General features: G+C 48.7%; 1 protein-coding gene across 1 annotated transcript in view; it reads right to left on the reverse strand.

Moving 5' to 3' along the window:
* Positions 1 to 3,553: 3,553 nt before the first annotated feature.
* Positions 3,554 to 20,749, reverse strand: part of LOC119958234 (G-protein coupled receptor 182-like) — a 52,836-nt gene continuing 35,640 nt past the window's right edge. Inside the window, exon 4 of the transcript XR_005458982.1 lies at positions 3,554 to 3,727. The gene's annotated coding sequence lies outside the window, so the exon portion shown is untranslated. The remainder of the gene's footprint in view (positions 3,728 to 20,749) is intronic.

Below are 20,749 nucleotides of genomic sequence, written 5' to 3' on the forward strand. Positions count from 1 at the left end.
TTTTACGTGACACTGTCTAAGTTTTGGAACAAGGCCTTGGGGATGAAGATCGGAATGAATCTAAAAAGGAAGAAGAACCTTGGAAGTATGTTCATCTTGATCGTCTGCACTCCCCCCACCAGGGAGAGTGGGAGTGAGCCCCACCTTTGAAGGTCTCTTCTTACTTACTCTACCAGGCTGGTCAGGTTCCGCTTGTGGATCTGTGTCCAGTCTCTGGCTATCTGGATCCCCAGGTAACGGAATCTGTTCTGGGCCGTTTTGAACGGGAGCCCATCCAGCTCTCTCCCTCCCCTGTTTGGGTTCACTGGGAATGCCTGGCTTTTGCCCAGGTTAAGTTTGTAGCCCAAGAGGTTGAAATAAAATGAAAATCGCTTATTGTCACAAGCAGACTTCAAATGAAGTTACTGTGAAAACTGGTAGTTCCAGTCCGTCTAGGAACTGTTTCATCCCCGCGCCCCCGATGGGGGCTCAGAGGCGTACAGTCCGCGGTAGATGGTCTCAAATGCCCGATTGACCTCCTTTGGTTCTGCTACCAGTCTGCCTCTGCTATCCTTACCCTGCGCTATTTCCCTCGTGGCTGCCTGCTTTCTCAGCTGGTGAGCCAATAGGCAGCCAGCCTTGTCTCCGTGTTCGTAGAAGCTCCCCCGTGTCTGGTGGAGTTGGTACACTGCTTTCCTAGTGGATAGCAGGTTAAAGTCCATTTGCAGCTTTTTCCTCTCTGCCAGCAGCTCTACAGTCAGGGCCTCGGAGTATTTTCTGTCGACTTCCAGAATGGAGTCCACTAGCTGTTGCCTGGCCCCCCCTCTCTTCCCTATCTCTACTTGCCTTGTAGGCTATGATCTCTCCTCTGATCGCGGCCTTCAGTGCCTCCCAGAACGTGGTGGATGAGACATCCCAGTTTTGGTTGTTACTAACGGAATCGCCTATGGCCTGCGATATTTTTTGGCAGAAAGCCTTGTCGGCCAGGAGGTCCGTGTCCTGCCTCCATGTATGAAAATTCCTTCTCTCCCGGGTGCAGGTACCTCCATGGGTCCACCACCCCCATCTGTTCCATGAAGGCCCCTAGCTCCCTAGCCATGCCCAACATTTTCCCCGTTCTGGGGTTTGATCGGTCGGTCAATGGGTCCAGCACACAGTTAAAGTCGCCCCCCCATAATCAGTCAGTGTGTGTCAAGGTCAGGGATTTCCGCCGTGGTCTTCTTTATGAATTCTGAGTTGTCCCAGTTGGGAGCGTACGCATTTACCAGTACGACCAGTGCCCCTTCCAGGACACCGCTGACCATGACGTACCGTCCCCCTGGGTCCGTAACTGTCTTGGTTTCCGTTAACCTCGTCCGCTTGCTAATTAATATTGCCACCCCCCTAGCCCTCGTCCCGTAGCATGAGTGGTACGTCTGTCCCACCCAGCCCTTCCTTACCAGCAGTCGGTCCTTCTCCCTCAGGTACGTCTCTTGTAGGTAGATTATGTCGGCTTTTAGGCTTCTTAGGTGGGCGAACACTCTGGATCTTTTCACTGGGCTGTTGAGTCCCCTTACGTTCCAGGTAACAATCCTGGTGGGGGGTTTTCGACCCCCCGGTCCTGCAGGATCACCCATACTTACCTGGTATACGTGCCCCTGCACTCCGGGGTTACCCTTCATTAGGGGGCCGTCTCAAATGGCCACGGTCGCCGCTCTCGCCGTACTGGAAAATCTGCCCATCCATTGAGGGCAAAATCAAGCTTGGCTGTGAATTCGCCAATGGTTATATAGTCCACCAACATTCACCATCTCAGCTCGGGTATGAAGAATGGCTTCTTTTGTAAAGTTTGAGAGCTACTATTTGCCCATTCAACCAAACCCCAGCAAAGGGGGGGGGGGGGAATGCATTTAAACTCCATTTGAATTCCAAGCGGCCTCAACAGACATAATTTAAACCGTAGAGATATGTAATTATATAAGATGGTCTTGTGGTAAAGATGCACTTTAAATTCTGCATACATGTAATTTGAACCATACAGCTATAGATTTTTTTAAATTTCACACACATAAGCAATTGCATTCTTCTAACACATTGCTTCTGGTTCTATGATTCAATCTGGGGTCATTATATGGTTTCAATGTTGTGTTTTACTTCTAGTATGATCAGTCTTGATGTTCTATCTGGCACGTTTGAATTATTTGGATGCCTGCAGATCGATCAAGTGAAGTTCCCAAAGACATTGTAACTTCAGTGATGGCCATCTGTCGCAATGGACCATGTTTTTGCTGCCAGTGTCTCCTGTTATTTACCGTGGGTTCGTTAATGATCCTGTGTACCAGCTGCTGTAAAACATACTGGGATTAAAACACCGAGTTTCCTTATCATTGATAATAACGGGTCTTTGGGTAGGAAAGGGTCAAAAGAACTGTTGGAACTTTTATTTTTCAAATCTATTTTTTTGCAAGGTTTAATTTTTTTTGCTTTTATTTATTTGGACTGTTGCCCACTCTTGTCCTGTGACACTGGATATTTTGCAGTACTTTTTTGCTGCCAGCAAGCGGCATGCTTGCACGCATTAAATCAACAACTTAATGCACCTGGAGTCTTAAATACAGCGAAATATCTTCAGGTCCTCGACAAGTGGGGCAATTAGATACCAAGCAAGAATTTGAGTAAGGTGGTTCGAGGAGATGAAATGAGTAGGTCTTGAGGAGGCTTCTAAGAGTAGGAGAGATTAAGCAAGCTGGAGCTGTTTTAGGAAGTGTATTCCAGAGAGTTAGGGATGTGATGGCTAAATCTTGCACTTGAGGTTGGAGCAGGGTGTTCAGTAGTCTAGAATCAGAACTAAAAGGGCGAACAGTGACCGTTATGGGCAGCACGGTAGCATTGTGGATAGCACAATTGCTTCACAGCTCCAGGCTCCCAGGTTCGATTCCGGCTTGGGTCACCGTCTGTGCGGAGTCTGCACATCCTCCCCGTGTGTGCGTGGGTTTCCTCCGGGTGCTCCGGTTTCCTCCCACAATCCAAAAATGTGCCGATTAGGTGGATTGGCCATGCTAAATTGCCCTTAGTGTCCAAAATTGCCCTTAGTGTTGGGTGGGGTTACGGGGATAGGGTGGAGGTGTTGACCTTGGGTAGGGTGCTTTTTTCAAGAGCCGGTGCAGACTCGATGGGCCGAATGGCCTCCTTCTGCACTGTAAATTCTATGACCTCTATGTTATATAGTGCAGGACGGCTTTATATCTGCAGGACGTCCAAAAGCACTGCACTCAGTATTCTAACGGTATTATCCCCGTTATGTAGTGAAATGCTGGAGCCAATCTGTAGAAGCAAGGTCCAAGAAAAACAATGAGATTCGATAGTCCAAAATACATTTTTATCCAATCTAAAACCTTCTTGAAATATTTAGCCATACCCTCAAGCAAGGAAATGGACAAACTTCCAAAATTTAGAATGGAGACAGCAAGATTGCAACAGCCAGTACACTTTACAAGTACGTAATTGGTTGGAAAGCACTTTTGGACGTCCAGTGGTTATGAAAAGCACTAGCGAAGACTTTATTTCACTGTTCCACAGACACTATTATTACACCACATGTGTGTTCTGATTCCTATTTGTATCCAATGCCAACTTCTCCCTCAACTTCCGGTGGCTTTTAGAAATCTTTAAAAGTGAAATTGTGTCGAGAAATTCAAGTTAAGTTTCCTTCCATTATAGTTTGCTCACGCTTTGTCTTTAATGTCTTTCACAGCCAACCGAAGAGAACCTCAATTTAAAAAAAAAATATGGACTATTAAGACCTTTTATTCGTCTCTTTATTAAAGCAGTGGATGTTTCTGTCATCTTCACTTTGCAGTTTTACTCAGTACTTGCCCCTTTTTGTGTTCCGGCTGTTCTATATCAGCGCTGATTGCAAAGTCCCTCTCCTCTCTCACCCAACTCAAAACACACCAGTCCCCCAGGCCATCGTATTGCTGTAGCTCCCTAAGCCTTTTTGTGTATTACTGAACATCATATCCCAAAGTACCTGGGTACCTGTTTAATCATCATCATATCATAGAATCCCTTTAGATTGTGCATTTCTGTTTACAACTGAAATATATCGACCATAATGAAGTATTAATGTGTTGCTCATCACCACTGCCAGACTAAAGGGGAGTGGGTGGCATAGTGGTATTGTCACTGGACTAGTAATTCAGAGACGAGTAAATCGGAGACACAGAGTAATGTTCTGGGGACCCAGGACCCGCCATTGCAGATGGTGAAATTTGAATTAAAAATTTAATCATAGAATTTTGAATCATAGAATTTACAGTGCAGAAGGAGGCCATTCAGCCCATCGAGTCTGCACCAGCTCTTTGAAAGAGCACCCTACCCAAGCCCACACCTCCACCCTATCCCCATAACCCAGTAACCCCACCCAACACCAAGGGCAATTTTGGACACTAAGGGCAATTTAGCATGGCCAATCCATCTAACCTGCACATCTTTGGGAGGAAACCGGAGCACCCGGAGGAAACCCGCACAGACACAGGGAGAACGTGCAGACTCCGCACTGTGACCCAAGCCGGGAATCGAACCTGGGACCATGGAGCTGTGAAGCAATTGTGCTAACCACTGTGCTACCATGCTGCCCTACTGATGATAACCATGAAACTATTGTCGATTATCTGGTTCATGAATGTCCTTTTGGGAAGGAAATCTGCCGTCCTTACCCGGTCTGGCCCACATGTGACTCCAGACCCACAGCAATGTGGTTGACTCTTAACTGCCCCCTAAAGGGTAATTAGGGATGGGCAATAAATGCTGGCTCAGCCTGCGACACCCACCTCCCATGAATGAGTTTTTTAAAAAAAAGACCAGTGGACATCTGTCTAATGAAACAATACCAGCCGAGAATGTGTGTTTCAATCTCCTGACGACACAAAATGTGTTACTCTAATGCATAAAATGAGAGGCTGTCACCAAGACACACCTTGATTTCTGCATCCGCATCCAATAATCATTGATTTAATGAAAGCACTTTGTTCAGATTATTTGCGTGCACACTTTAATGCACTATCTCTTTGCTGTAATAATTCTCTAAATATCTGGAATTCCTCTTCTGTCTAATGTGAGCCGAGAATGCGATAAACAATCTTTCGTTCCAGTCTGACTCTGCTGGAACATTCCAGCTTTAACATTTTTTGCACTGAAATTTTTGCAGGCTCCATTTGTAAACAGGTTCCCCAGACTCGATGACTACCTTTGTGCTGTCAACATTACATTTTAGATGAGACTGAGAGTTTCTTGCAACAATATTTGAAAGACTTGAGGGCCATTGGATTTAGCCTCATTTTTGCCACTATCTCCATCTCTCTCCCAAGCTGTGTGCCCAGATTGAGTCAGAGTGAGCAAAATGTCAGAGTTCTCTCCCCACTGGATTCTCAATTTAATCCCGCCATGTTCAACTCTCTGCCACCTCTGTTCTGTCCCAATCATTTACACCCTGCACACAGATGAAAGTTTCACCCAAATGTGTCTTAACTTTTGGCATACCAAGATCAAGCATCCCCAGGTAGGGTGTAACGTTGCCACCTGGGGAGTGCCATTCCGTTTACTCTGCTAACAATGTGCCTGAGCCACAAACATTTAAGGACAGTTGTATAATGTAGGCCACCCAATCCAGTCACTGATTTTTAACATCCTTTTATTTTTGAGTCTGCCTGCTTTGTCCATCATTTCACAGAATCACAATCTCTGCAGTGCAGAAGGAGGCCATTCGGGCCATCAAGTCTGTACCAACCCCCTGAAAGAGCGCGCCACCCAAGGCCGCTTCTCCATCCTATTCCAATAACCCTTTAACCTAATCTGCATATCACTGGACACAAAGGGGCAATTTTGTATATTTGGACTGTGGGAGGAAACCGGAGTACTCAGAGGAAACCCACGCAGACATGGGGAGAACATGCAAGCTCCACACACAGTAACCCAAGGCCGGAATTGAACCTGGGTCCCTGGCGCGCTATGCAACTGTGCCACCTTGTTTGATCTAGGAATAGGAGCTGATTCAGCTACAGCGAAGGGCTGTAAATGATGAGAGTCAAAATACTTATTTTGTAAGTAACTGACGAGAGTTTGGAGAATTTGCTGTTTTGCTTTTTAGAGCTGTAAACTTATTGGAAAATTAGAACATCCACTACTTAATTGTTCTAACACCTCTAGACAAATGACATGTTCAATTGCTCTATACTTTTGTTTTGCTTCTAGAATAGTACCTTTAATTTAACAAACTAGAGTGGTTTATTTTACTTTGCTACTTTAACCCTTATTTTAGGCAAGACAACTTTAACATCACAACTGTATGTAAGTTCACCTCTGGTTAGATTCCTCCAGGATAAGATCTATGGAATTGTAGACATCAAGGGACATCAACATTTTTGGCCCATCATTGCATGTGAAGGGTAAGGTGTACTTAGTGCAATGGATCTTGAGTGGTGAATTGGTGGGCAGGAGAACCATCGGACAAAGCCTATGAGTTCTACAAAGTTGAGATCCTTATGCGCTCAGGTAAATTTCAACGGTGAGAATAACATTTTCTTCCCCAAAAGGGCCACAAAGATTTTGAAATCTCAGGAAATGTTCTTATATTAAAAGCTTTTTGTATATTTGTCTGGAAATGGGATGCCCTCAGCGATTGGACAGGTGAATCTAAAATGCACCTGTAACACTGTTCAATTTCCTAATGTAACTTTGCTCTTGTTCTCTGCCATAGAGTTCCATGAGGTGATTCAGGGTGCCAAGGATTGTTGACTGCACTGTTGAGACAGACTGTGGTGACCAGGGCGGGGTGGGGGGTAATTCACACTGTGCAGGGCCCCTGTAACTTTTATACAGGTGAAATCTGGTTACAATAAACGTCATAAGCAGCTGCAGGTTAAATATCGATAGTGCCCAGCTGCATAACTGCAATGTAGGTATTGTAGTTCTTGTGTATAATCATAAAGAAGTTCCTATAAATAAATTAAAAAGTCTAACCGAGAACAATCACTGTCACGCAGTCTACATTCTGAAATCTCTGCTATCAGATCATGGTAGTCCGGGGTAGATGCGACTTCCTTCTCGATGGACAGAATCGCCAGTCCACTAAACCTATTTTGAGATACAATCGTCCTTGGGTAGGTGGTTATCATTTTTAATCTGGAAACATTTTGCTCCTCTAAAGCCTTTGTGACTGGGAATGTCAGAAAAATCATGGGTGCAATTGCTGTGTTTGGGAAGGAACCGTCAAGTATTTTAAGAAACTGAAGGGCTTGAAGTGCAGTACTTGTTCCTCAAGGGACCCGCTAACTGGTCCTCCAGGGACGCAGTACTTGTTCCTCCAGGGACCCGTTACCTGGTCCTCCAGGGACGCAGTACTTGTTCCTCCAGGGACCCGTTACCTGGTCCTCCAGGGACGCAGTACTTGTTCCTCCAGGGACCCGCCGCCTGGTCCGCCAGGGACCCGCCGCCTGGTCCGCCAGGGACCCGCCGCCTGGTCCGCCAGGGACCCGGACCCGCCGCCTGGTCCGCCAGGGACCCGCCGCCTGGTCCGCCAGGGACCCGCCGCCTGGTCCGCCAGGGACCCGCCGCCTGGTCCGCCAGGGATTCGCCGCCTGGTCCGCCAGGGACCCGCCGCCTGGTCCGCCAGGGACCCGCCGCCTGGTCCGCCAGGGACCCGGACCCGCCGCCTGGTCCGCCAGGGACCCGCCGCCTGGTCCTCCAGGGACCCGCCGCCTGGTCCTCCAGGGACCCGCCGCCTGGTCCTCCAGGGACCCGCCGCCTGGTCCTCCAGGGACCCGCCGCCTGGTCCTCCAGGGACCCGCCGCCTGGTCCGCCAGGGACCCGCTGCCTGGTCCGCCAGGGACGCAGTACTTGTTCCTCCAGGGACCTGCTGCCTGGTCCGCCAGGGACCCTCTGCCTGGTCCGGCAGGGAGTCCGATTGGGGAACACCCATATTGTCGTCTTAGGTACGCAGTCCTCGACACACTTACTGATTAAGTCTGCGACGGTGGTTGCATACTCGTCCAGGTTAGCTGCCGCGGCTTTGAATATGGACCAGTCCAGTCTCTAAGCAATCGTGGAACATAGAACATAGAAAAATACAGCACAGAACAGGCCCTTCGGCCCACGGTGTTGTGCCGAACCTTTGTCCTAGATTAATCATAGATTATCATAGAATTTAAGACCATAAGACATAGGAGCGGAAGTAAGGCCATTCGGCCCATCGAGTCCACTCCACCATTCAATCATGGTTGATTTCAACTCCATTTACCCGCTCTCTCCCCATAGCCCTTAATTCCTAGAGAAATCAAGAATTTATCAATTTCTGTCTTAAAAACACTCAATGTCCCGGCCTCCACCGCCCTCTGTGGCAATGAATTCCACAGACCTACCACTCTCTGGCTGAAGAAATTTCTCCTCATCTCTGTTCTAAAGTGACTCCCTTTTATTCTAAGGCTGTGCCCCCGCGTCCTAGTCTCCCCTGCTAATGGAAACAACTTCCCTACGTCCATCCTATCCAAGCCATTCATTATCTTGTAAGTTTCTATTAGATCTCCCCTCAACCTCCTAAACTCCAATGAATATAATCCCACGATCCTCAGACGTTCATCGTATGTTAGGCCTACCATTCCTGGGATCATCCGTGTGAATCTCCGCTGGACCCGCTCCAGTGCCAGTATGTCCTTCCTGAGGTGTGGGGCCCAAAATTGCTCACAGTATTCTAAATGGGGCCTAACTAGTGCTTTATAAAGCCTCAGAAGTACATCCCTGCTTTTATATTCCAAGCCTCTTGAGATAAATGACAACATTACATTTGCTTTCTTAATTACGGACTCAACCTGCAAGTTTACCTTTAGAGAATCCTGGACTAGGACTCCCAAGTCCCTTTGCACTTTAGCATTATGAATTTTGTCACCGTTTAGAAAATAGTCCATGCCTCTATTCTTTTTTCCAAAGTGCAAGACCTCGCACTTGCCCACGTTGAATTTCATCAGCTACTTCTTGGACCATTCTCCTAAACTGTCTAAATCTTTCTGCAGCCTCCCCACCTCCTCAATACTACCTACCCCTCCACCTATCTTTGTATCATCGGCAAACTTGGCCAGAATGCCCCCAGTCCCGTCATCTAGATCGTTAATATATAAAGAGAACAGCTGTGGCCCCAACACTGAACCCTGCGGGACACCACTTGTCACCGGTTGCCATTCCGAAAAAGAACCTTTTATCCCAACTTTCTGCCTTCTGTCTGACAGCCAATCGTCAATCCATGTTAGTACCTTGCCTCGAATACCATGGGCCCTTATTTTACTCAGCAGTCTCCCGTGAGGCACCTTGTCAAAGGCCTTTTGGAAGTCAAGATGGATAACATCCATTGGCTCTCCTTGGTCTAACCTATTTGTTATCTCTTCAAAGAACTCTAACAGGTTTGTCAGGCACGACCTCCCCTTACTAAATCCATGCTGACTTGTCCTAATCCGACCCTGCACTTCCAAGAATTTAGAAATCTCATCCTTAACGATGGATTCTAGAATTTTGCCAACAACCGAGGTTAGGCTAATTGGCCTATAATTTTCCATCTTTTTTCTTGTTCCCTTCTTGAACAGGGGGATTACAACAGCGATTTTCCAATCCTCTGGGACTTTCCCTGATTCCAGTGACTTTTGAAAGATCATAACTAACGCCTCCACTATTTCTTCAGCTATCTCCTTTAGAACTCTAGGATGTAGCCCATCTGGGCCCGGAGATTTATCAATTTACAGACCTTTTAGTTTCTCTAGCACCTTCTCCTTTGTGATGGCAACCATATTCAACTCTGCCCCCTGACTTTCCTGAATTGTTGGGATATTACTCATGTCTTCTACTGTGAAGACTGACGCAAAGTACTTATTAAGTTCCTCAGCTATTTCCTTGTCTCCCATCACTAGATTACCAGCGTCATTTTGGAGCGGCCCAATGTCTACTTTTGCCTCCCGTTTGTTTTAATGTATTTAAAGAAACTTTTACTATCATTCCTAATGTTACTGGCTAGCCTACCTTCATATTTGATCCTCTCCTTCCTTATTTCTCTCTTTGTTATCCTCTGTTTGTTTTTGTAGCCTTCCCAATCTTCTGACTTCCCACTACTCTTTGCCACATTATAGGCTCTCTCTTTTGCCTTGATGCATTCCCTGGCTTCCTTTGTCAGCCATGGCTGCCTAATCCTCCCTCTGATAACCTTTCTTTTCTTTGGGATGAACCTCTGCACTGTGTCCTCAATTACTCCCAGAAACTCCTGCCATTGCTGTTCTACTGTCTTTCCCACTAGGCTCTGCTTCCAGTCGATTTTCGTCAGTTCCTCCCTCATGCGCCTGTAATTACCTTTATTTAACTGTAAAACCTTTACATCTGATTCTACCTTCCTTCTTTCAAATTGCAGACTGAATTCTACCATATTATGATCACTGCTTCCTAAGTGTTCCCTTACTTTAAGATCTTTTATCAATTCTGGCTCATTACATAACACTAAGTCCAGAATAGCCTGTTCCCTCGTGGGCTCCATCACAAGCTGTTCCAAAAAGCCATCCTGTAAACATTCAATGAATTCCCTTTCTTTGGGTCCACTGGCAACATTATTTACCCAGTCCACCTGCATATTGAAGTCCCCCATGATCACTGTGACCTTGCCTTTCTGACATGTCCTTTCTATTTCGTGGTGCATTTTGTGCCCCTGGTCCTGACCACTGTCAGGAGGCCTGTACATAACTTCCATTATGGTTTTTTTGCCTTTGTGGTTCCTCAACTCTACCCACACAGACTCCACATCGTCTGACCCTATGTCGTTTAGTGCTATTGATTTAATTTAATTACAATTTAAATTACAATTTACAGTGCAGAAGGAGGCCACCCGGCCCATCGAATCTGCACCGGCTCTGGCAAAGAGCACCCTACCCGAGGTCAACACTTCCACCCTATCCCCATAACCCAGTAACCCCACCCAACACTAAGGGCAATTTTAGACACGAAGGGCAATTTTAGACACGAAGGGCAATTTATCATGGCCAACCCTCCTAACCTGCACATCTTTGGACTGTGGGAGGAAACCGGAGCACCCGGACGAAACCCACGCACACATGGGGAGGATATGCAGACTCCGCACAGAGAGTGACCCAAGCCGGGAATCGAACCTAGGACCCTGGAGCTGTGAAGCAATTGTGCGATCCACAATGCTACCGTGCTGCCCTTAAGAAATTAATCTACACTCCATCATTCTACCACAATCCATGTACCTATCCAATAGCCGCTTGAAGGTCCCTAATGTTTCCGACTCAACTACTTCCACAGGCAGTGCATTCCATGCCCCCACTACTGTCTGGGTAAAGAACCTACCTCTGACATCCCCCCTATATCTTCCACCACTCACCTTAAATTTATGTCCCCTTATAATGGTTTGTTCCACCCGGGGAAAAAGTCTCTGACTGTCTACTCTATTCCCCTGATCATCTTATAAACCTCTATCAAATCGCCCCTCATCCTTCTCTGTTCTAATGAGAAAAGGCCTAGCACCCTCAACCTTTCCTTGTAAGACCTACTCTCCATTCCAGACAACATCCTGGTAAATCTCCTTTGCACCTTTTCCAAATCTTCCACATCCTTCCTAAAATGAGGCGACCAGAACTGCACACAGTACTCCAAATGTGGCCGTACCAAGGTTTTGTACAGCTGCATCATCACCTCACGGCTCTTAAATTTAATCCCTCTGCTAATGAACGCTAGCACACCATAGGCCTTTTTCACAGCTCTATCCACTTGAGTGGCAACTTTCAAAGATCTATGAACATAGATCCCAAGATCTCTCTGCTCCTCTACATTGCCAAGAACCCTACCGTTAACCCTGTATTCCGCATTCATATTTGTCCTTCCAAAATGGACAACTTCACACTTGTCAGGGTTAAACTCTATCTGCCACTTCTCAGCCCAGCTCTGCATCCTATCTTTGTCTCTTTGCAGCCGACAACAGCCCTCCTCACTATCCACAACTCCACCAATCTTTGTATCATCTGCAAATTTACTGACCTACCCTTCAACTCCCTCATCCAAGTCATTAATGAAAATCACAAACAGCAGAGGACCCAGAACTGATCCCTGCGGTACACCACTGGTAACTGGGTTCCAGGCTGAATATTTGCCATCCACCACCACTCTCTGACTTCTATCGGTTAGCCAGTTTGTTATCCAACTGGCCAAATTTCCAACTATCCCATGCCTCCTTACTTTCTGCATAAGCCTACCATGGGGAACCTTATCAAATGCCTTACTGAAATCCATGTACAAGACATCCACTGCTTTACCTTCATCCACATGCTTGGTCACCTCCTCAAAGAATTCAATAAGACTTGTAAGGCAAGACCTACCCCTCTCAAATCCGTGCTGACTATCCCTAATCAAGCAATGCCTTTCCAGATGCTCAGAAATCCTATCCCTCAGTACCCTTTCCATTACTTTGCCTACCACCGAAGTAAGACGAACTGGCCTGTAATTCTCAGGGTTATCCCTATTCCCTTTTTTGAACAGGGGCACGACGTTCGCCACTCTCCAATCCCCTGGTACCACCCCTGTTGACAGTGAGGACGAAAAGATCATTGCCAACGGCTCTGCAATTTCATTTCTTGCTTTCCATAGAATCCTTGGATATATCCCGTCAGGCCTGGGGGCCTTGTCTATCCTCAAGTTTTTCAAAATGCCCAACACATCTTTTTCCGGACAAGTATCTCCTCGGGCTTACCAGTCTGTTTCACACTGTCCTCTCCAACAATATGGCCCCTCTCGTTTGTAAATACTGAAGAAAAGTACTCGTTCAAGACCTCTCCTATCTCTTCAGACTCAATACACAATCTCCCGTTACTGTCCTTGATCGGACCTACCCTCGCTCTAGTCATTCTCATATTTCTCACATATGTGTAAAAGGCCTTGGGGTTTTCCTTGATCCTACCTGCCAAAGATTTTTCATGCCCTCTCTTAGCTCTCCTAATCCCTTTCTTCAGTTCCCTCCTGGCTATCTTGTATCCCTCCAGCGCCCTGTCTGAACCTTGTTTCTTCAGCCTTACATAAGTCTCCTTCTTCCTCTTAACCAGACATTCAACCTCTCTTGTCAACTATGGTTCCCTCACTTGACCATCTCTTCCCTACCTGTCAGGGACATACATATCAAAGACACGCAGTACCTGTTCCTTGAACAAGTTCCACATTTAACTTGTGTCCTTCCCTGACAGCCTATGTTCCCAACTTATGCACTTCAATTCTTGTCTGACAGCATTGTATTTACCCTTCCCCCAATTGTAAACCTTGCCCTGTTGCACGCACCTATCCCTCTCCATTTCTAAAGTGAAAGTCACAGAATTGTGGTCACTACCTCCAAAATGCTCCCCCACTAACAAATCTATCACTTGCCCTGGTTCATTACCAAGTACCAAATCAAATATGGCCTCCCCTCTGGTCGGACAATCTACATACTGTGTTAGAAAAGCTTCCTGGACACACTGCACAAACACCACCCCATCCAAACTATTTGATCTAAAGAGTTTCCACTCAATGTTTGGGAAGTTGAAGTCACCCATGACTACTACCCTGTAACTTCTGCACCTTTCCAAAATCTGTTTCCCAATCTGTTCCTCCACATCCCTGCTGCTATAGAAAACTCCCAACAAGGTGACTGTTCCTTTCCTATTTATGACTTCAACCCATACTACCTCAGTAGGCAGATCCTCCTCGAACTGCCTTTCTGCAGCTGTTATACTATCTCGAATTAACAATGCCACCCCCCCACCCCACCTCTTTTACCATCCTCCCTAATCTTGTTGAAACATCTATAACCAGGGACCTCCAACAACCATTTCTGCCCCTCTTCTATCCAAGTTTCCGTGATGGCCACCACATCGTAGTCCCAAGTACTGATCCATGCCTTAAGTTCACCCACCTTATTCCTGATGCTTCATGTGTTGAAGTATACACACTTCAACCCATCTCCGTGCCTGCAAGTACTCTCCTTTGTCAGTGTTACCTTCCCCACTGCGTCACTACACGCTTTGGTGTCCTGAATATCGGCTTCCTTAGTTGCTGGACTACAAATGCGGTTCCCATTCCCCTGCCAAATTAGTTTAAACCCTCCCGACAAGTACTAGAAAACATCCCTCCCAGGATATTGGTGCCCCTTTGGTTCAGATGCAACCCGTCTTGCTTGTACAGGTCCCACTTTCCCCAGAATGCACTCCAATTATCCAAATACCTGAAGCCCTCCCTCCTACACCATTCCTGCAGCCACGTGTTCAACTGCACTCGCTCCCTATCCCTAGTCTCGCTATCATGTGGCACCGTGGAGAATGTTCTCCGATGCCTCGGACCAGCACTGCACGGTTTCCTTGACTGGTTCAGCAAGCTTGAGTTGCTGTTTGTAAGCTGGAAGTAGGAATACCGATGTGTGGTCGGGGAATGGAGCGGCAGGCACCTTTGATGCTCATGTAGCAGTGGTCCAGGATGTTTGCACCTCTGGTAGGGCAGGAGGTATGTTGAGGAGTTTGGGTAGAACCTTCCAGCCACGATTGTCAGGGCTTCAGGGTGATTTGTTTCTTGGTTGTTGATGGTGAAGTACATAGGTGAATTCACGCGGGAGGTAGAAAGGACGACACTTCACAGTCAGGTATTCTAGGTCCAAGGAGCAGTGGCACGCTAGGGACACCACATCCAAGAACCAGGATATGTTGATGAGGAGGCAAACACCCCCGCCCTTCGACTTGCCTGAGGCTATTGTGCAGTCCATCCGGTGGATCACGAAGTCTTCAGGTTGGATGGCGCAGTCTAGTGTGGCCTGAGTAAGCCATGTCTCGGTGAAGCAGAGCACACAGCAGTTCCTCACTTCCTTCTGGGAGGTAAGTCTAGCGTTGTCATCCAGCTTGTTCTCAATAGCTTGAATGTTCGCCAGGAGTATGGTGGGGAGGGGTCTTGAAGCCGCGTAATTTAAGTCTCACCTCCAGACCGACACGTTTTCCCCGCTTCCTGGATCGGCGGCTGCCCTTAGATGGGAGGGCTGGATTCCATAAGGTAGGTGGTTATGTTTGGAGGGGTCGTGGATGATGATGTTGGCGGTGGCAGGTTCATTGGAGGAGGTTGTACGTGGGTTGGTCTGGTATCATGAGGCGGCAAGGTTGGGTTTACCCTCCGGTGTGGTCAGGCGGGTACCTGTTGCTTTGGGGTTGGCACGAGCATTCCTGCTTCGCTGACGAGGCCTCGTGCCCCCGCGGTCTAGTCACGAGGAGATTGGCCTTGATGGTGGTGGTACTTCAGGGTGATGGTCAGGCTGAAAACCACATGGTAGGTTCAGGTCACGTGGTCGGAGACGGGAGGGAGCAGTCATGCAGTCGGACTCCGGTGTGGGCCTAGTCAGGCCTACACCAGGGAAAGAATGCAGCAGTTCACCTGGAGCAGGTAAGTCATGGATTGTTTGGTGGGTCCTTAGGCTATTGCGGATGGCCTGTTCTCTGATTGGTTCCTCAACGTATTGCTCCAGAAAATCATCTTGGATAGACTACAGGAATTCTCCTCTACGGTATTGGGACAAATTTGATTTGCCGAATCTATATGCAGATTAACATACTCACCTCTCAGTCAGAAGGTTGTGGATCCATGTCCCAGTTTGGAGACTTAAGTACTAAATGCAGGCTGACATTTCAGCTGAAGTGCTGAGGGAGTGCTGCACTTTTGGAGGTACCATCTTATGGCCGAGATGTTAAACTGCAACCTTATCTGCTTGTTTAGGCGGATATAAAAAGATCCCATGGCAGGGGAGTTTTCCAAGAACTGTATTACCCAACAAACATCAGTTCATATTATCTGGCTGTTACCTTTTGGAAATGTATGCCGATTGGCTGCCGCATTTCCCCTTTTAACAGTGACTACACTTCTGATGTAATTAATTGGCTGTGAAATGCTTTGGAACTTTGAAAGTATATAGGTCTCCACCGCTCGCTCTCAACTCCTTGCTGCAGTGCTGTTCGAAGAGTGAGCTGTTCGAAGAGTGAGTTGCCATACCTCATCTAAAGGGATATTTATCTGAAAGCTCTCATTTGTCTTCTAGCAGGGTCACTGGCCAGTTTCCCTACACCTGGAGTGCCAAGCATTGATACGCCAGGAGTCATAACTTGTTTTGTGACACCAGTAAATAGATATTTATCTGCAGCCATTCCTTTCAGTTCATATTTGGAGTAGGGGATAAGATTTCCTTTGCTGCAAACCTGTTTGTTATTGCTAAACTACGAGAATAAAATGCACATTTGTTGCTGGGTTTCTCTTCCCTTTCACCTGTCCTGAGATAAAGCTCCAAGAATGCTGGCAGGTTCTGCATGTGTGCCTAAAGTGTCATCCTGTGAGTTCAGACAGTTTGCCACACGTTCCAGCAGGAGTCACTTCTTTTGCAAAAGGAAACAAAATTTCCTGCAGCACAACTGCTTCCGCTCCTTTCTCCCCCGAGAGGAATTCCATTCTATCTGTCCCAAAACCTACCAGAAATCAATGTAAATGAAGTGATGGTTATTTGCAGGACGATATGGCACTTGGTACTTCAATGCATATTTTGGAAATAACAAACTTGGCCCATTTGCTAAATGAGATTAGGAGGCTGGGTCAGGTGGAGCACATCTCCACAGTATGGTGTTGCTCCAGTTACAGTCTGTGAAAACCTTTCTTGGCTGAATTGCATGCTGCCACGACCTTGTTTGAGCTTCCTTGCTGACACCAACTGGATTTATATGTTTTGTTTGGAAGGGCTGCTAAAAACCACTCCCAGAATGCAACCAGTTCCTAATCTCAATCCCATAATCTGGACTAGAAAGTTTTGTCTGTGTGGAATCTCTTACTTTTTCACCCAGTGGGTGGTGGGAATCTGGAACTCACTGCCTGAAAGGGTGGTGGAGGCGGGGTGGGAATCCTCCCAACATTGAAGAAGTATTTAGATGAGCATTTGAAATGACACAGCAGACAAGGCTAAGGACCAAGTGCTGAAAAATGGGGTTAGAGTAGTGATGGAACCATCAATTCATCAGACACGTGTTTCCAATATGAATCTAGGCTTTAATCGACTTACTTCAGAGCCAGCCTGTTACCTGTTGATGAACTCCCAGTGAACTCAGGCTGACTCTGGACAAGGGTATTTATACAGCTGCACTAGGGGGAGGAGTCATGGGCAGAGCCAAGGGTGGAGCCCAGTACAAGTTCCTGAGTACTCCCAGAGCTACTCCCCCTAGTGGTAGGATAGCGCTACTGCGCTTACAAAGACAGTGTGAATTATCATATATACATATATATATTACATTCACCACATTCACCCCCTGCAAAAAAATCAAGTCCGGCGGGGGTGGTGGCCTACAACGTCAGTCTGTCCGGTGGTCGAATTGTCCGTTGTGATCTGCGGAGCACCGGGGTTGCAGCCTCTTGCGGTGGCTGGATGGGTGTTGTGTGCTGGGGTACGATGGCGGACTCCAGGGAGGGTTATCTGAGCTTCATACTCTCCTGGTTCGACCGGGGACTGGGGGCGCTGGGGGCTGGCCGGCGCGGGGGCGTGGAACTGGCGGAGCGAGCTCGTGGGCTCGGGAGCGCAAGGGGGCGGCAGCATGGGGTGTAGGGTGAGAGGTCCTTCTCTGGGGGTAGAGGGGGCGCTGGATCCGGCGGGTGCCAGATCCCGGAGGGATACTGTGTCCTGACGGCCGTCAGGGAACTCGACAAATGCGTACTGGGGGTTGGAGAGGAGCAGGCGCACCTTTTCAACAAGGGGGTCGGTTTTGTGCGCCCTGACGTGTTTCCTCAGAAGTACGGGGCCCGGCGTCCTCAGCCATGCCGGAAGTGAGACCCCCGTGGTAGTGCCTCTGGAAAAAATGAAGAGCCTCTCGTGAGGGGTCTGGTTGGTCGCCGTGCACAAAAGGGACCTAATAGCGTGGAGCGCATCTGGGAGGACTTCCTGCCCCTGGGAGACTTGGAGCTTTCTAGACCGGAGGGTCAGTAGGACAGTCTTCCAGACCGTCGCGTTCTCCCTTTCCACCTGCCCGTTCCCCCTGGGGTTGTAGCTGGTAGTCCTGCTCGAGGCAATGCCCTTGTCGAGCAGGTACTGACGCAGCTCGTTGCTCATGAAGGACGAACCCCGGTCGCTGTGTACGTAGCTGGGTAAACCAAACAGGGTGAAGATACTATGCAGGGCCCTAATGACTGTGTGGGAGGTCATGTCGGGGCATGGGATAGCGAATGGGAAACGGGAGAACTCACCTACGACGTTTAAAAAGTAAACGTTCTTGTTAGTTGAGGGGAGTGGCCCTTTGAAATCAATCGCGAGGCGTTCAAAGGGCCTAGAAGCCTTGACCAGGTGGGCCCTGTCTGGTCTATAGAAGTGCGGTTTGCACTCCGCACAGATCGGGCAGTCCCTGGTGACCGCTTTTACCTCCTCGTTGGAGAAAGGCAGGTTTCGGGCCCTGATGTAGTGGGCGAGCTTGGTGACCCCCGGGTGGCAGAGGTCATTGTGGATGACTTTTAATCGGTCGATCTGTGCGCTGGCGCGTGTCCCGCGGGATAGGGCATCCGGAGACTCGTTGAGCTTCCCGGGTCGATATTTGATATTGTAATTGTAGGTGGAGAGTTCGATCCTCCACCTCAGAATTTTGTCGTTTTTAATTTTGCCCCTTTGCGAGTTGTCGAACATGAAGGCAACCGATCTTTGGTCGGTGATGAGGGTGAACCTCCTACCTGCGATGTAGTGCCTCCAGTGATGGATAGCCTCCACAATGGCTTGTGCTTCTTTCTCGACTGAAGAGTTCTGAAGCGGAGAGGGTACGGGAGAAAAATGCAACTGGTCTCCCTGCCTGATTTAACGTGGCTGCAAGAGCTACCTCTGAGGCGTCGCTCTCTACCTGAAATGGGGTGGATTCATCCACCGCCCGCATGGCCGCTTTGACGATGTCCTCCTTGATGCCGTCAAAGGCCTGGCGTGCCTCGGCTGACAGGGGAAATCGTGTGGCCCTAAAGAGTGGGCGGGCTTTGTCTGCATATTGAGGGACCCACTGGGCGTAGTAGGAAAAGAAGCCCAAGCACCGTTTGAGGGCCTTGGGGCAATGGGGGAGGGGGAGTTCTAAGAGGGGGCGCATACGGTCCGGGTCTGGGCCCAGGACTCCGTTTTCCACGATATAGCCGAGGATGGCTAGTCTGGTTGTGCGGAAACCGCATTTCTCCTTGTACGCGAGATTCAGTTTCTGTGCCGTCTGGAGAAAACGGTGGAGGTTGGCGTCGTGGTCCTGCTGGTCATAGCCGCAGATGGTGACATTGTCCAAGTACGGAAACGTGGCCCGCAGCCCGTACTAGTCCACCATTCGGTCCATTGCTCGTTGGAACACCGAGACCCCATTAGTGACGCCGAAAGGGACCCGGAGGAAATGGAAGAGGCGGCCATTGGCCTCGAATGCCGTGTAGTGGCGGTCCTCCGGGCGGATTGGGAGCTGGTGGTATGCAGACTTCAGATCCACCATGGAAAAGAGCCAGTACTGGGCGATCTGGTTTACCATGTCTGCAATCCTGGGGCGGGGATACGCGTCGAGGAGCATAAATCTATTTATGGTCTGACTGTAGTCGACCACCATACGGAATTTTCCCCCAGTCTTAACGACCACCACCTGAGCTCTCCAGGGGCTATTGCTGGCCTCTATAACCCCCTCACTGAGTAGCCTTCGGACCTCTGATCTGACAAATACCCTATCCTGCAGGCTATACCGCCTGCTACGAGTGGCTACGGGTTTACAGTCCTTTGTGAGATTGGCGAAGAGAGGAGGGAGGGGAATTCGCAGCGTAGCGAGGCTGCAGATCGTGAGTGGGGGCAGTGGCCCTCCGAAGCTGAGGGTGAGGCTCTTGAGGTTGCATTGGAAGTCTAGGCCTAATAAGAGTGGCGCGCAGAGTTCGGGCAAAACGTAGAGTTTGAATTTAGAGTAGCTAGCGCCTCGGATTGTGAGTGTCATGGCGGTGCACCCCTGGATCTGGACTGGATGGGAGCCTGAAGCGAGCGAGATAGTTTGCTGCACGGGGAAAACGGGGAGGGAACAGCGTCTTACCAGGTCTGGATGTATGAAGCTCTCCGTGCTCCCGGAGTCGAAGAGGCATGGCGTTTTGTACCCGTTGATATGGACCTCTGCCATCGAGTTTCGTAGATTCTTTGGTCGTGATTGGTCTAGGGTGACCGCGCTGAGTTGCGGGTAGTCGGCGGCTCGATCAGCTGTGCTGGAGTGGCCCCGTGATGACTGCCCTCTGAGTTGATATTCAAATTCTTCCGCAGAGTTGTCCGAGCGCGGAGATGCCGATCGGGCCCGTGGATCGCACGTGGCGGGCGGCGAGGAAGATGGTGTCCAAGATGGCGGCCCCCATGAGTCGCACGTGACTGGAGGGGGCGGAGTTGGGGCATAGGCCGCAGCGTTTCGGGCCCCGCGGGCCTGCGAGTGAGGGGAGCGGTTACTTCGAGTCGCTGGGGAGTTGGAAGCTGGGGCCCTTTTAGCGAGGCCCCCTTTTCCAGCAGTCGTTTGCGCACATAGTTAGACCTGAGGCCCGCTACAAAAACATCGCGTACCGCAAGTTCCGTGTTCAGCTGCGGTCACCGCTTGGTAATTACAGTCAATGGACAAATTATTGAGTTCCCTTAGAAATTCGGCGAGCGATTCTTTAGGCCACTGGCGGCGAGTCGTAAACACATGTCGAGCGTAAACTTCATTAATAG

Source organism: Scyliorhinus canicula, chromosome 28 (genome assembly GCF_902713615.1).
Source record: "Scyliorhinus canicula chromosome 28, sScyCan1.1, whole genome shotgun sequence".
In the NCBI taxonomy this organism is placed as follows: Eukaryota; Metazoa; Chordata; class Chondrichthyes; order Carcharhiniformes; family Scyliorhinidae; genus Scyliorhinus; species Scyliorhinus canicula.